We start from the raw sequence: 15,533 nt of genomic DNA, 5'->3' as shown, positions 1-15,533 counted from the left end.
AATTATGGTGTGTGACAGGTTTAAGAAACTAAGAATTGTTGGACATGGGGTGGAGTATGCGTAGCAAACTCTAAATTTTCTTAAATCATTATCAGTTGATACTCTTTCATGGGAGTGTACATAAGGTTGGAAACTGACTTTATGACATGTACACATTTTAGAAATACCCGTATACAGATAGAGTATAATTATCAAAGAAAAGATATGGGCCCAAATACCATAAATGACGATTTCATCAAAAATTCTATAAGGTGAAAGGGTTACATGTTTATTATCCATCTCACAACACTAGAATTGTATTTTTTTTAAGAATTGACTTGATCAGTGGGAGTAATCAATCTAGGAACTTAGTTTCTGAGAAAGATCATTCATATTTTCTCAAACTTCCACCTCAAGTATTAGATTAATTATGATTCAAAACAACTCTTAAGTTTAATGGTTATTGAGAATCCATAACTAATCATTAATAATCCACAAGTCATTGATAAAATTCTAATAAGTTATGTTATTTATTAATTGCTTACAATTTCTAAACAACATGCATATTGAACTATTTACTCTTTTAAGAGTTTGTTGGTCCATCCTTAAGATGACTTATTAGAACAATAAGAACAATGTTTTCTAGAGATTACATTATGCACAATAAGAGTTCAACTATAATATTAATTTGAGACACAAATTAAACTATGGAATGCACAGAATTAAAATTGTGGTACAATATGCCATGAATGAATAAATAAATTCTTAAAGAGCAAGGAAGTTTATCTTTGTTTGTAGATGCTAAAATCTACAATGATCGAAATGAACGTTTGTAGGCACCGACAACCTGCGGAACAAAGACAAAGAATGACTATGAAACCTTGGGACACTGGGGTGGTGCCAGCCGAAGGCACTCCGACGGTCAAGTCAGTAAATTATAGTGCAAAGTAAAAAAGAAAATAAGAAATGTAAATAAATACTTCCTGTGTCAATGGTTATGTGATGATCGACGGTCAAATCTTGCTCACCAGAATAAAAAAGAGTACGTCAAATCGTAGAGAAATGATAACTTTAGTCGTAAAACTTTAGAAAGAGAGTAAATATTCGTATATCCTTCGATAGATCCCCCCTCTGTCCCTGTGAGGGTCTATTTATTATCTTAGGAAAACAGCTACCTGTTGAAACATGGTCCATCCCTAGAGAAAAGGTCCTCCTCCACTTTTCCAAGGACAAGCGTCATCTTTATTAGGTTAGTTACAGGATGAGCGTCTTCACATCAATGTATCACTTGGAGGGTTGATCTTCTTCCTCCGCTATGCTAGGAAAGTGTTGAAAATTATTTTACCAGGATCTTAGATCTACTCACAAGTATGTTGATTAACACCCTAAATATGAACTTCTAAAACGATTATAAATAAACACATATAAAGTATGAGAAACCTTACATTGGATGTAGCAAAATAATATGTCTCCTTCCACTTAGATCTCTAACCCTTGTATCCTTTCTGTCGCAGAGTATTATCAAGATCCGAGCCCGAATGTCCTTCTTGTTGAATTTCTTTCTTCACGATCTTCCACACTATGATTGAGGTACTACTTGCTGTGTGTGGGCACTAAGTGGGTTCGAAACATTCAATGAAGAAGAAGAAAGGAGAGTGGCGGCTAGGTTTAGTGTGATGGCTCAGGTTTTTCTCTGAAGGAAATAAGATGCAAAAGTTACTTTTTCCTGAAGCCATCACTATCTATTTATAGCATGCCACATAGGGTTAGGTTTGAATTATTTGGCATTAAAATAATGAAAATATTAAATGATAAAGCCTACAAAGGTGGTCGGCCATGGCTTAGTGGATTTGGGCCTCACTTTTGCAATTTTATTGTTTTATCATTTCTGCATCTCATTTTCTCAAAAACGCCAATTTTCAAATTCAACCATTTAAATGTCAATTTTAACTATTTAATAACTATAAATAATTATTAAATAATATTGTCATTTATCATATTTATTAATTAGACCAACCAAAGTATCTTAATTAACAAATATACCCTAAAAACTCTTTCTTTACAGTTTCGCCCTTGCTTAGTGAAAAATTCACAAATAGACATAGTCTAATTTGAGAATTATAATTGATAATCAAAACCAATTAAATGAGTCTTACAAGTAGTATTGTCTCAACTAGTGTGGGGACCATGGGTCTATATATCCGAGCTTCCAATAAGCAGATCAAGAATTTACATCCTAAATTCACTGACTTATTAATTCTTCGTTGAATCCACACATAGAACTTAGAATTGCACTCTCAGTATATAGAACGCTCTATATGTTCCACCATATAGACACGTCATTAGTTATCCATTGTTATAATCCTAATTTGATCAATGATCCTCTATATAGATGATCTACACTGTAAAGGGATTAGATTACCGTAACACCCTACAATGTATTTTATCTTTAAAACACTTAACCCCGTATAAATGATATTTCAGCTTAGTGAAATGAGTACTCCACCATTTATTTTCGTTTGGTCAAGCTCGAAGGAAATCATCCTTTACTTTCTATTTGCCAGATAGAAGCTATAAATTTTATATTTATGTTAGCGCTCCCACTCAATTGCACTACCGTGTTCCCAAAATGTACGTATCACCCTGACCCAAAAGTAGGCTTAACTAACAAATCAAAGAACACGAATAACACTCTTGAGATTGAACCTAATCATATCAGGATTAAGATCATTTGATCTAGGATCAACTAGGTGATATTGACTTGAATAGATATTACGGTAAGTTTAATAAATCTATGTCAAAGTTCAATATCGGTCACTTCCGATGCATACTCCATGCATCCAACCCAAGCTTTACTTTAACCAATGCTCTGGAAAGAACATAGCATTTCTCCAAATGCAAGTAAACTCTGTTGTAGATTGTCATATCAGTAAAACTCAGTGTTCTAATAAATCTAGGAATCTTTAATCACATAGTCATGTTTACTTTCCACTGTGTTGACAACACAATAAACAGGATCAAGTATGTGAAAAGGGTTTGGATGAATTTATAAATCAAATAGACAAACAATTGATAAGATGAACCAAAACATACAAATGAATGAAAAATCCTTCTGTTTCTTTATTGATATTGAATAAAATGGATTACATTGAAATGGAGTTTTATTTAAGGCATAAAACCCAACAGAAAGATCTCTATTTTCGTGGGTTAGTTGGGAAACTTAACATCCTTCTTCCTTCATGTGTCAACCTTAACATTACACTTAGGGGTCAAACTTTGTTATGGGCTGGATTGGGCGTGGCCCATGTGAGCCATTAGGCTTATGGGTTCTTGTTTTTGACTTATGAGTAGGCTTTGAAAATACTTCGGTCGTTAGGCCTTCGTGTTGGGATTATAGCAATTTTTAGCCACTTCAGTTTGTCCCTTGCTCTTTAAGTTGAGTTATACTCAAGTTAAAGAGCATTACTCGTAGGTGTGCATGATTGACTTAGAGTGCCTGTAGTGTGATTTTAGATTGAAAATTATTAGGCCCGCATAAGTTTAAGTAGTTCGACTTAATATATCTATGAGTAATTTTTTCTTGATGAGGGCTTGTTGCATCAGTGATTTTTAAGACAAGTTTATTGTTTATCTTCAATTTGTTGACCGCTTTAACTTATTTGATGCGATTGGACAATACCGGTTGAGTATGAACTTAGTATATGGGTGGACAAGTAATAAAAGGCTATATGTATATACATAATATGAATAAGTGTTTCTACTCTATGACTCATAATAGATTCAACAAAATTTGTTTTGTAAAGAAGCTGATCATTGACATGGGCTCTATCTTATAGTAGAGCAGGTGCTATGTTTAGCTTAGTTAACTTTAGGTTGGCCTCCATATAAATATATATATATTTATGAGTGAAGTAATAACTTTTATATTAACAATATAAATATATATATATATGAATATATAAATTTGGTTAACCGTAGATTATATAAGATTGAGCTTCAAATATATGTATATATATTATGTAAGAGAACTGACCTATTGTTTAGTGCAATCATTCTTAGGTATCATTTTATAATCAATCCTGCATATAATTGAGATTAAAAGTGGAGGTAGTTTGGATGAGCAACTCAAATTTTTGGGGTTTTTGTCCCTGTCACTTTTGTGACTTGTTGATAGTTGTAGTGTCAACTTAAATCAACCTATATACATTGTTTTTTTTTTCTTGAACTGACTTGACTTTACGCATGGAGTACCAACTCTATCTATTAGAACCCTCATCAAGATAGATGTGAGGTGACAATAATGAATATAATAAACTAGAGAACTAAGCCGCACTTTGCGCGGTATTGTCCAACTTTTATAAATATTTTATAATTTTTTTTTATTTATTTAATGATATAATCTAAAATATAATATTTTTATGTGTACGTTATAAATAAAGTAATACTATTGAAATAAAAAAATTGTTATTTTTATAATACACAAAAATATAGCAAATTTGTGATAAATATTAAATAGTGGAATTAATAAAGAAATAACATGTATTTTTATCATAAAATAAAAGAAAAAGAAAACAAATTTAATAATTTAAGCTTGTGACTGATGATATAGTTATTTTTGAATTATTGTTTAAACGTTTTTCTTAACATACTATTTATAAAAGTTTTAACATTTTATTTTGTGGTGTCAGTGAAATACTTTTTCTACAAAATTGAATGTAGGATGACAACTGTAAAATGGGCTATCACAATATTATATATTTTCTAAAATTAAAAAAAATGAGGATTTTATATAAAAAATATTAGTGATAGAATTTTTCTATATGAAATGTTTGTAAGGGAATTTATTTTAACAAATTATGTAGATGTGAAATTTCTACCTTAAATTGTAATGATGAAAATAAAATTATGATTCATGCGACTAATTATTTCTATAATTTATTTGTCTTACTGTTTTGTAGTAATTAAAATTTTATAAGTATCGTATGAAATTAATTGAGCACTCGCGAGATAGTTTTAAACATATTCTGTCTATTGTTATAATTATTGAAAAATAAAATAAAATTTATAATTATTTTATTATTTTAAAAATTCATATATTGAGTAATTGTTAATATTTTTATTAAATAAATAAAATATTATAATTTATTCTTTTGCTATTATTCAATTATTTTTAAATGAAAAATAGAATAATTTTTTATTATTTTATATATGTAATAGTATTATATATATTGAATTAAAATCAATAATTTAAAATAAAAAAAATCTATTTTTTATTTGTAAAAAACTTAAAGGATTTTTTTATACACAATACAAATAATTAGTTTGTTTATAAAAGACTAAATAATTAAGAATCAATTATGAGATTATTATTATTATTATTATTATTATTATTATTATTATTATTATTATTATTATTATTTTAGAATGAGATTTTCTTATAGTGAAATATTATGAGAATGTAATAATAATAATAATAGTGTAAGTTATAAAAAGTTAAAAAGACACTATTAATTTTATTAATAAGAAATGATTTGATGGTATATATTATTTTCATTTTATTTTAATTTTAATAATATATATTTATATATAATTGTTAAATCAAAATGAAAGATAGTTGATATAAGTTTGTTTAAATTTGTGTTGTTTTGAAAGTTGAAATAAGTTAATGGTATGTATCCATTTATTATGTTGAAATAAGTTACTTAGGGAAAAAGTAAAAAAAATGCTATTTATTTATATAACAATATACATAAATATTATAAGTTATTTATGAATTATATAAAAATGTAAAAGTAGATGAAAAGATGTATATGAATTAATAAATCAATTACATTATTATTACATAATTATGATTATTATAAGAAATTTAATTTAAAAATAATAAAAAAATGTACAATAATTAAATAATTAAGAATATGATGATTTTTAGAATAATATATAATTTTAATTATATTTTTAAATTTAAAATATAATATATCATATATATTTTATTCTAATTATAATAATAGTAATTAAACATCCAACTTAACATACAATTACACTTTTTTCTTTAAAAGAAAAAGAAGAAAACATATACAATATAAAAATTACACATAGAATAAAATCACACATACATGATAGCCTAACAATTTAACTTGAAAATTCCTCTAATTTTTTGTCGAAGATTCCCTTATTTGTGAATGAAACTTTGTTTAAATATATATACATACAAGTAAGAGGTTGATTTCTTAAGACAATGACATGACTAAAAAACATGATGATCAATACTAAACTTCTATAAATACACTCGATACACACATATTTTTCTTCGGTGTGATTATTATTACTATTGTTAAACTTCTTCTTCATAGACATTGTCTTTGTGATTGAGATGATAATGTTGATGATGATTTCTTCTCCATAGCCATGACATTTTAATTTTTTCCTCCCATTGTTTTTGAAAATGAAAATAAAAAACACAAAAAAAAAAGTTTTAAAAGATTGAAAGGGAGAGAGAGAGGAGTGTGAGGAGATCAAGTAGAGAATGAATTATATTTATAGAAAAACTATTGCATGAGTGTGAGATGTTATGTAGAAAAAAAAAAAACTTGAAAGGTAGGTAGGAAAATGAAAAGACTTTGAGGAATTGTAATAATCAAAGTGAAGTGGAAGAGTCTCTACTTGATATATATATTGTGTATAAATGATTAGTTAATGTTTTTTAATTTTTATATATATAATTATAATTACTAATATTACTATTATTATTAGGGATTTTTTCAATAATATACTTAAAATACAAATTAATTTCAAAAATACCTTAACAAATCTCATTTACAATAATACCTTGCCACGTCTTCAAAAAATACCTTAATTTGAAATTAATATGCCTGAAATGAAATTAATCTCAAATTCTACTTTTTATTTTTAATTTACCTCCGTTTTCAAAAGTAACTATTTGGTTACTTAGTTATAATGTTGATAAGAAACTAATTAGTTAATTTTACATAAAAAAAAAAAAACTTCATTTTTATATCATATAATTTGAGATACAATTTGGTTACCTCCAAACTTTATTTGTAAACATCTTAATAATAATTAATTATTTTTAAGTTATATTATTGTATCTTATTATTTAAAATATATTTTGGTAATCTTAAAATTTATTGAAACTAATGAGTTGTTATGTAATATAATAATCTACCACTTTTATATACCAATTATTTTGTATACCTTTTTGATACTTTAAAATTTATGTGTTTATTTTTAAATCATATTAAATTATTCAATTATTTTAAACTTTTACGTTACTTTTTATTTTTCTTTTGTAACAACAAGTTTATTTAATAAACTAATAAATTATAATAATAAAAAAAAAGCTCACATAATTTATTAGTAAAATTAGTAAACATTTAAATTATTAATTGCTTATTTTAAAATTACATTTTTAGTTACCTTTTAAGTTTATTGTAGAAACTAGTTAGTTTTCATATATATAATATAAGAAGTAATAAGCACAAATATGAAATAGTTTTATTTAGTATACTTCATAGTTTGAATATTATTGGTAAACTAAATATAAAAAAAAAATTGAAAAAAAAAAAAACTAAAGAAACTTAAATGTTACCTTTGATTTCGGCTAGCAAAAAAATATTTGTGTCTCACATATCAAAATGATTATCTTAAAGTGTAAATCATAATATGTAATTTTTGAGATCAAATAATTATTAGTGTAGCCAAAAAAAATAAATAAATTAAATATAAAAAAAAAAGAAGAAAGAGAAAATATTTTAAATCTAAATATTTATTAAATATATGTACAGTAAAAAAATATTAGGTGTAGAAGACATGATAATTGATACAAACATTGAGATATATTGTACAAAAAAAATAAAGAATGTACATCACAAGGATAACCAAGAAAAGAATTTATGAACTAAAAACAAAACCAATATTAATGAAAACGTTACAAATATAATAGTAACTTTGATTATTTTAAAAGTCACGTTATTTATGTAATTGAGATGTATTTTAAGGCTCTAGATGTAAATTTCCCTTATTATTATGTGTAAATATAAATTTGTGGTATTAGAATCGTTATATAATTTTCTTTTATAATTGAATATATATATTTTATTTTCAAAGGATTTGTAATTGAATATTTAATTATGTATACTATTACAATTATATATATTAATAATAATAGGTAATAAATATATAATAATAAAATATGTTGTTAAATTCTTTTTAAAATTCATCATAATTCTTTTTCAATAATTCTTATCAGTTACAAAATTTTAAATATTAAATAGATATAAATTTAAATAACTAATAAAATGACAAAATAGAATTAAAAAAATATTACAATTATATAGTGAATTTTTTTTGAAAAATTATTATTATTGTTTTGACTTTTTGAAAGGATTATTATATTATTGTTGGCTTATTTTTTTTTTTTATTTATTTTTGGTAATTAATTGTATTTTTACTTATTCGGTTAATACAAATATAAATATAATAGGTGTTGTATTTAATTATCATTCTATTAGTATAAATTATTTTGAATAACCTTTGATTTTTATAATACTTATTGATATTAATTGGACACATAATTTCTCTTTTACAAACTTAATTAAGTTATTATTGTTACTATTACTAATTTATAAATTATTATGATGTAATTGAATGGAAAAGTAATTTAAAAACTAAATAAAAGTGAAAAATGGAGATAACAAAGAATTAGAAAGAAACTTCATATAAGATGCCACCTAGAATGCTTTGTGCATTCCTTTATATTTATATATAGATTGGTCCATGTAGCTAAGTAAGAATCAACCTTGTATGGATGATATGATGTGTTGTGTACAAAAACTCATTCCAATATATAAATAGCATGGATTTGTCTTATCTAAGGAAAGATGGTCTTGGATAGTTAATATTTTATATATACAGGGCTGACAATAGATAGTTTTCATTGTATATTTTTTTTTTGCATAAACTAACTTGAAATCATATTTTTGTGAGCAAGGTCTGAGAAGACATGTACCTATAATCACTATGCATGATATAATGCATCATATCTTGTTGTCAATGTGGAAGATTGATTGTATTTGTGTATCTTCTCTTGGGCTTAATGCTTGGCATATACGTGTTTAAGGATTTCTTCTACACCTAGATTTGTCCTCAATATTATTGATTCTCTTTATGGACTGACCGTGGGGTCTAGAGATTGACCCACCTATGTGGGATTTTTTAATTCATATAAGTCAAGGTATATCTATTATTTTGATATACTATTTACTCACTTCTTTCCATTCAAGTGTTGTAGTGGGAAGACTTGGGTAGTAGCAAACTTTTAGTGTTGAAGAGCTAGAAAGTCTTCTTTGTTGGTAAGTATTTTTAATCTTTTCTTCACCATTCAAAATGTTATTGTGTTATTAGTGTTCTTGGTATTTTCGGTGTTCGTGGAACAATGTATTATTCATAATCTTAGATGTGTAGTGTTTGTATGTTTTGATTCAAATTTGTAACAAATAGTAGAATTTTTGTATTTTTAACTTATTTATGATGCATAGTATGACCATAAATTTTTGTATAGAAGTTACAAGAATTTATTGATAAGCATAGTGGGTGTGGTATGACCGTATGATTTCATATGAGCTTGATGCATAGTACGTCTACTAGAATTTTAATACAAGCATGATGTGTAGCATGGATGTAATATTTTTGTATGATGCATAATATGATCGTTGGATATCATAGCATGTATATACATTTTTTTGAGTTTTCATAGATCAATAATATTTGTCTAGTGTTTGTGACCATACTCTTGTTGAGTGGTGAGATGGGATCTTGGGAAAGTGTGACTTCACAATTAATGATTGGGGTCCCTTCTTCTACAGAAGGAGGTGTTCAATCAATGTTAGGTAGTGATGAAGATATCCCTAATGCTCAACCATTGTCTCAAGTCACTATGGTTGACAGTGATGATGAGGGGGAGATTTTTGATGAGAGTGTATGTAAGATTTGAAAAACCGTGTTTTTGCAAATGTCAGTTGTATATAAGAAAATATTAAAACTGTAAACGTTTGCAGCAGCAGAAAGTAATTACGCTACAAAGAAACGAACGAGCGAGAATATAAAATATTTGCAGAAAAATAAATAACTTGACACAAGAGATTTATACGTGGTATCAGTGTTCTCACGAACACTCCTAGTCCACGGGGCCACACCCAGAGAATGAAATCAATTAATAAAGTATCAAAATTACAAAGACAATTGACTTAAACAAGTTTAGACTCCCTCTAAAGTATTGCCGCAATCCTTTGTAATCCACTTTATGAATCTGACTTCTTGAAACACCTTCAAGCCCGAACTCCCTTCGTCTTTGAAGTGTGAGTGCTTACTTCCTCCCGAAGTAAGGCTTCAACAAGTCTTCTCCCGAAGACCAAGTGCTTACTTCCTCCCGAAGTAAGGTTTTATCAAGTCTTCTCCCGAAGACCAATCTCTTGTTCAGTCAAGTAGTTCTTCACAACCTCTAGGATAGAGTAAGAACAGAAATAGAACAACTAGAACCTAGATGAACAACTAGGCTCTCACAAAACAAAGATAACCACTCTTCTCCCAAAAAGTTAAGTGCAAAAAATGATTAATGGAAGAGCTGATTCGAATGGTTGCTCTCTAGGCTCTATTTATAGAACATAGAAACCAAAGAGGCAACCACAAGTTCGAATCTACAGCTGTACAAAAACTTTCCTAAGAAAACATGATCTGCAGCATCAGATTCGGATGCTGACGTAGCAGATCTGACCAGAAACGGGAAACTTGCTATAATCGGGTCCGATCCTCTATTAATGCTTGATTTCTACCAAAAACAGATTAGATATTCTGATTGTATCAAGATACAATCGAAATCAATAAGGAAAAGGCAATAAACAAAGTTTCCTTAAAAAACACAACTTTCCAAAAGAGAATTGTTTCTCTTTCAAGAAGTTTCCAAACAAAGGAAAGTTCAGCTGAAAAGTGCAACTTTCCTACACAAGGAAAAGAGCAACTACAAACCGAATAAAAAAGGTAAGAATCAGAAAATGAATGCTCAACAATCTTACCATAAATAGAAAAATTATTTTGTCAACTAACTTGCTAAAAAAAGGACTTTACAATCTCCCCCTTTGGCACTTTAGATGAACAAAATAATTTTTAACAAAAAGAACCTGCAAGACAAAGTTAGCAAGAGCAAAAAATACTACTCCACCTGAGTAACACAACCGAATATCACAAAGAGACTAAAAACGAGCTAACTTTAAAAGATATATTCACAAGTACTAACCAACCACAACTCCCCCTGAAAAAAGGGTCCAGAGTTGGGCAAAAACAAATTAAAAACAAATTAAAAATAAATATCTCTCCCCCTTTTTGTTTAACGGAGTGCCAAAGCAAAAACAAAGAAAGAAAAATAGAGATAAGTTCAATCAAAAGCAAAGAAAAAACAACTTAGTCTCGGTAGAGTTTAACTAAAGAAGTCAATTGCTTGGACATCTCATGTTGAACTTCTTCCATTGCTGCAAGGCGATTATGCACATTCTGAACTTCGGACTTGACTTCCAGGAGTTCTGCTGCAGCAGAACTTGAACTTGCAGCAGAAGTAGCAGCAGCAGCACCAGCCTTTGGCCGTTTTAGAAACACACCATCAAAGTACTCAGAGGGTTGGAATGTAGGTCCACTGATAGGAGGCTCAAGTGTTTCATGTGATTGGGCCACATTCTTCTGAGAAGATAAAACCTTATAGATTAGATTTGGAAACACAAGTTTAAAGGTTGGCTTTTTACCTCTTCGGAAGGAGACAATCTGGTTCAGAATGTGGGAGGCCAAATCAATTGAAGTTCCAGAAGTGATGCGGTATAAGAGTGAAGCCACATCTTGAGACACTACGGTCTTGTTTGAATTAGGAACCCAATTGCTTAAAGCAAACGCATAAGAGATGCATGAGCAAATGTGAGGTGAGTGATTCGAAGACTCTCCCCTGGTTTCAATTCTGAACGAGCACCAGTGAGTTCAGAGAGCATCAACTCACGATCCATGGACATCACTGCATTGGAGACATTCTCGGGCAATTGCAAAGCTTGAGCAATATCCTTTTCAGAAAAAGAGAACCAATGACCCCTAACATAAACTCTTCGATATAGTCTAGAATTCTCATCAAGGAAATCATCAGTGAGATTAGCATAAAAATCCTTAACAATGTTTGCAATGTATTCAATGAAACCAGTGAGAGTGTTTTCCCATTGATGAAATTGAATAAACTTTACAATACCATAAACACGATGAGCAAGCAAATCATAGTTCTTCTCACTTTCAAACTTACGGTTTGCATATAAATTCCAGTCACGTTCATTATCACGATAATAAAATCGAGGGCAACCAGCAGAGATGAAGGGACATTACCAGAAGAAGGTTCTTCCATAGGCTGCTTGCCTTTGGCAGTAGGAGAGGCCTTTGCTGCAGAAGCAGATTTTGATCGAGGAGGCTCTGGCTTGAGTTCTGTGTCCTCACTGTCCTTCTCAGAATGAAGAGACACTGATTTGTCTGAAGAGACTTCCATTGGATCCTCTTCTTCTGAACTTGAAGAGGCCGAGGGTGGATTAGTCTTGAGTTTCTTCTTGGCTGGAGGGACTGTCTTATCACGAGATTGAGAGGCTCGAAGTTCCTTCTCAGCAGAGGCTTGCTGGGCTCGTGTTTGAGTAGAAGGGCCTGTTGGAGTGGAGCCAGGAATTGATGCAGCAGGAGGGGGAACTGCCAACGGAGGAGGAGATTCCTTTGAAGATTCAGATGAAGAAGACCAGGTGCGAAGAGGTCTTACCGATTTGCGAACAACTTGCTTGGGTGGACGTTTTGGCTTCTCGGTTTGAGATTCATGCTGGGGAAGCGATGAATCTCCAGGTTTTGCAACAGCAGGAGGATGCTCTGAAGCAGCAGGGGGAGCATTGGAAGGAGTTGCAACGGTTTCTTCCAACTTTTTAGTGAGCCCTAGATTCTTGGTTCTCACCATTTTGGATCTGAAAGAGAAGATGAACAGAAACAACACAAGGAACAAGAAAGAGGGTTCGGGTAGGTGGTGAGTTAAATGACAAAGATTGATTTATATAAACTTGGAAGCAAGACAAGAAAAGGAAACCAATTTTGAAAGTTTAAATGGAAACCCCCAGCCCATGAACACATAAAAGGAAACCGCCCACTCCTCAACTCCTTTCCCTTTTTTTAAAAAAAAATAAAAATAAAAGGAAACTAGAATTGCCAATAATATTTCCAAAAATAAAGCAATCTTTCAAGAATAAAGACACATTACCATATAAAGATTAATCTTTAATTGGAAACATATCAAAATAAATCAAAGAAGAATAAATGTTGATACTTACCATTTAAGCACAAAATTTCCTTAGCCCATGAATCAAGCCACACGCCTCCCTCTCCTTTTTATTATTTTTTTTTATATATTTTTTATTTTTATTTTTTAAGAAACCGAAAATAAAATAAAATGTGTACAATAAATATATGAGATTTTATACAAGCAATGGAATCAAAAATTATTGAAAATTGACAAATTAAAATACATGTTATGCTTTTTAAAGAAAATAACTAATTAGTATCTCAGGAACAAATCATACTTAACTGATGTTGAGGAAAAAGATATGCATGTTACTAAAAATTATGAATCAGGATTATCAATTTACTTCAGTAGAGGAGACTTACAAATTTGAACACACTTGTCAGACATAAGTGTGTGCAGTGAAAATAGGATCATTGTCCTTGGCAAGATTTTTCATTTTTGCCTTTTTCAAATTGATCCCGCAACTGGATGCTATCACACCATACTGAAGGTAGCCCTTTTCTATGGTAGTGCATCCTCATCATAGTTGCTAATTACAATGTTCTAGCTTACTCAACAGATGGCTTTCACACCTCAGTATGGGTAGCTCTATTCCAGCAAGGGGCCTGACAAGACTGAAACAAAAATTGCTCAACTCTGTATAAGAACATTATTTAATCCTAGACACAAATAAAGAGTAACATGAACCTTTTAACACAACATCACAAAGTATGATACGAATGAGATCCTAACTAATTATAATCCAAAAGCATAAACATGATTTGTCAAAATACAATGAGAGAAGATTAAAAGCTATAAAAGAACCACATAACAATATTGTACAAAAATATGAACAAGAGAGATTTAAACAATGCAAACTCCCAAAGACTAACTGAGGGAGTCAAAGCGGCTTGCATCTAGGGCCTTTGTGAAAATATCAGCTAATTGTTTTTCAGTATCAACATATTCTAATTGCAATGATTTATTTTCAACAAGTTCCCTGATAAAGTGATGCCTTATATCAATGTGCTTTGTTCTAGAATGTTGAACAGGATTTTTGAAAATATTTATGGCACTAGTGTTATCACAAAAAATAGTCAAAACACCCAATTCAAATTCATAATCAATCAGCATTTGTTTCACCCATAACAATTGAGTACAACAACTGCCAGCAGCTATGTACTCAACTTCGGTAGTGGACAAGGAGATGGAATTTTGTTTCTTGCTATGCCAAGATACTAGATTATTCCCAAGAAAGAAACACCCTCCACTTGTGCTCTTTCGATCATCAGCATTGCCTGCCCAATCTGCATCACTAAAACAAGCAAGATTAGAATTAGTATCTTTCGAGTACCAAATTCCATAATCAGAAGTGCTATTAACATATCTAATAATCCTTTTTACAGCTGATACATGAGATTCCATAGGATTACTTTGATATCTAGCACACACTCCCACACTGTAACAAATATCAGGACGACTAGCAGTTAAATACAAAAGACTTCCAATCATGCTACGCTACAGTGTAGTGTCTACCTTTACTCCATTCTCATCTTTTGTCAATTTTAATGTGGTGCTCATTGGAGTACTTACCTGCTTAGCCGATTCAAGGCCAAATTTCTTGACAAGGTTCTTAGCATACTTACTTTGAGATACAAATGTACCTCCTTCCATTTGTCTCACTTGAAGACCCAAAAAGAAAGTAAGCTCACCAACCATGCTCATTTCAAATTCACTTTTTATTTGATCAACAAATACCTGCACTTCATGGTTAGATGTAGAACCAAAAACTATATCATCAACATAAATTTGAGCAATGATAAAATCAGATTTTATATGCTTGATGAAAAGAGTTTTATCCACACTACCTCTTTGATAGTCATGAGAAAGTAAAAATTGAGTCAACCTTTCATACCAAGCTCGAGGAGCTTGTTTTAGACCATACAAAGCTTTTTCAAGTTTGTACACATGGTCTGGAAATTGAGGATCTTCAAATCCTTTTGGTTGCTCAACATAAACTTCCTCATTCAACATACCATTTAGGAAGGCAGATTTCACATCCATTTGAAATAATTTAATATTCAAAATACAAGCAATAGACAAAAGTAAACGAATTGATTCTAATCTTGCAAGAGGAGCAAAAGTTTCATCAAAATCAATACCTTCTACCTGTGTGTATCCTTGTGCCACCAAACGAGCCTTGTTTCTC

Source organism: Cannabis sativa, chromosome 3, assembly GCF_029168945.1.
Source record: "Cannabis sativa cultivar Pink pepper isolate KNU-18-1 chromosome 3, ASM2916894v1, whole genome shotgun sequence".
In the NCBI taxonomy this organism is placed as follows: Eukaryota; Viridiplantae; Streptophyta; class Magnoliopsida; order Rosales; family Cannabaceae; genus Cannabis; species Cannabis sativa.
This window is presented reverse-complemented; position numbering follows the sequence as displayed.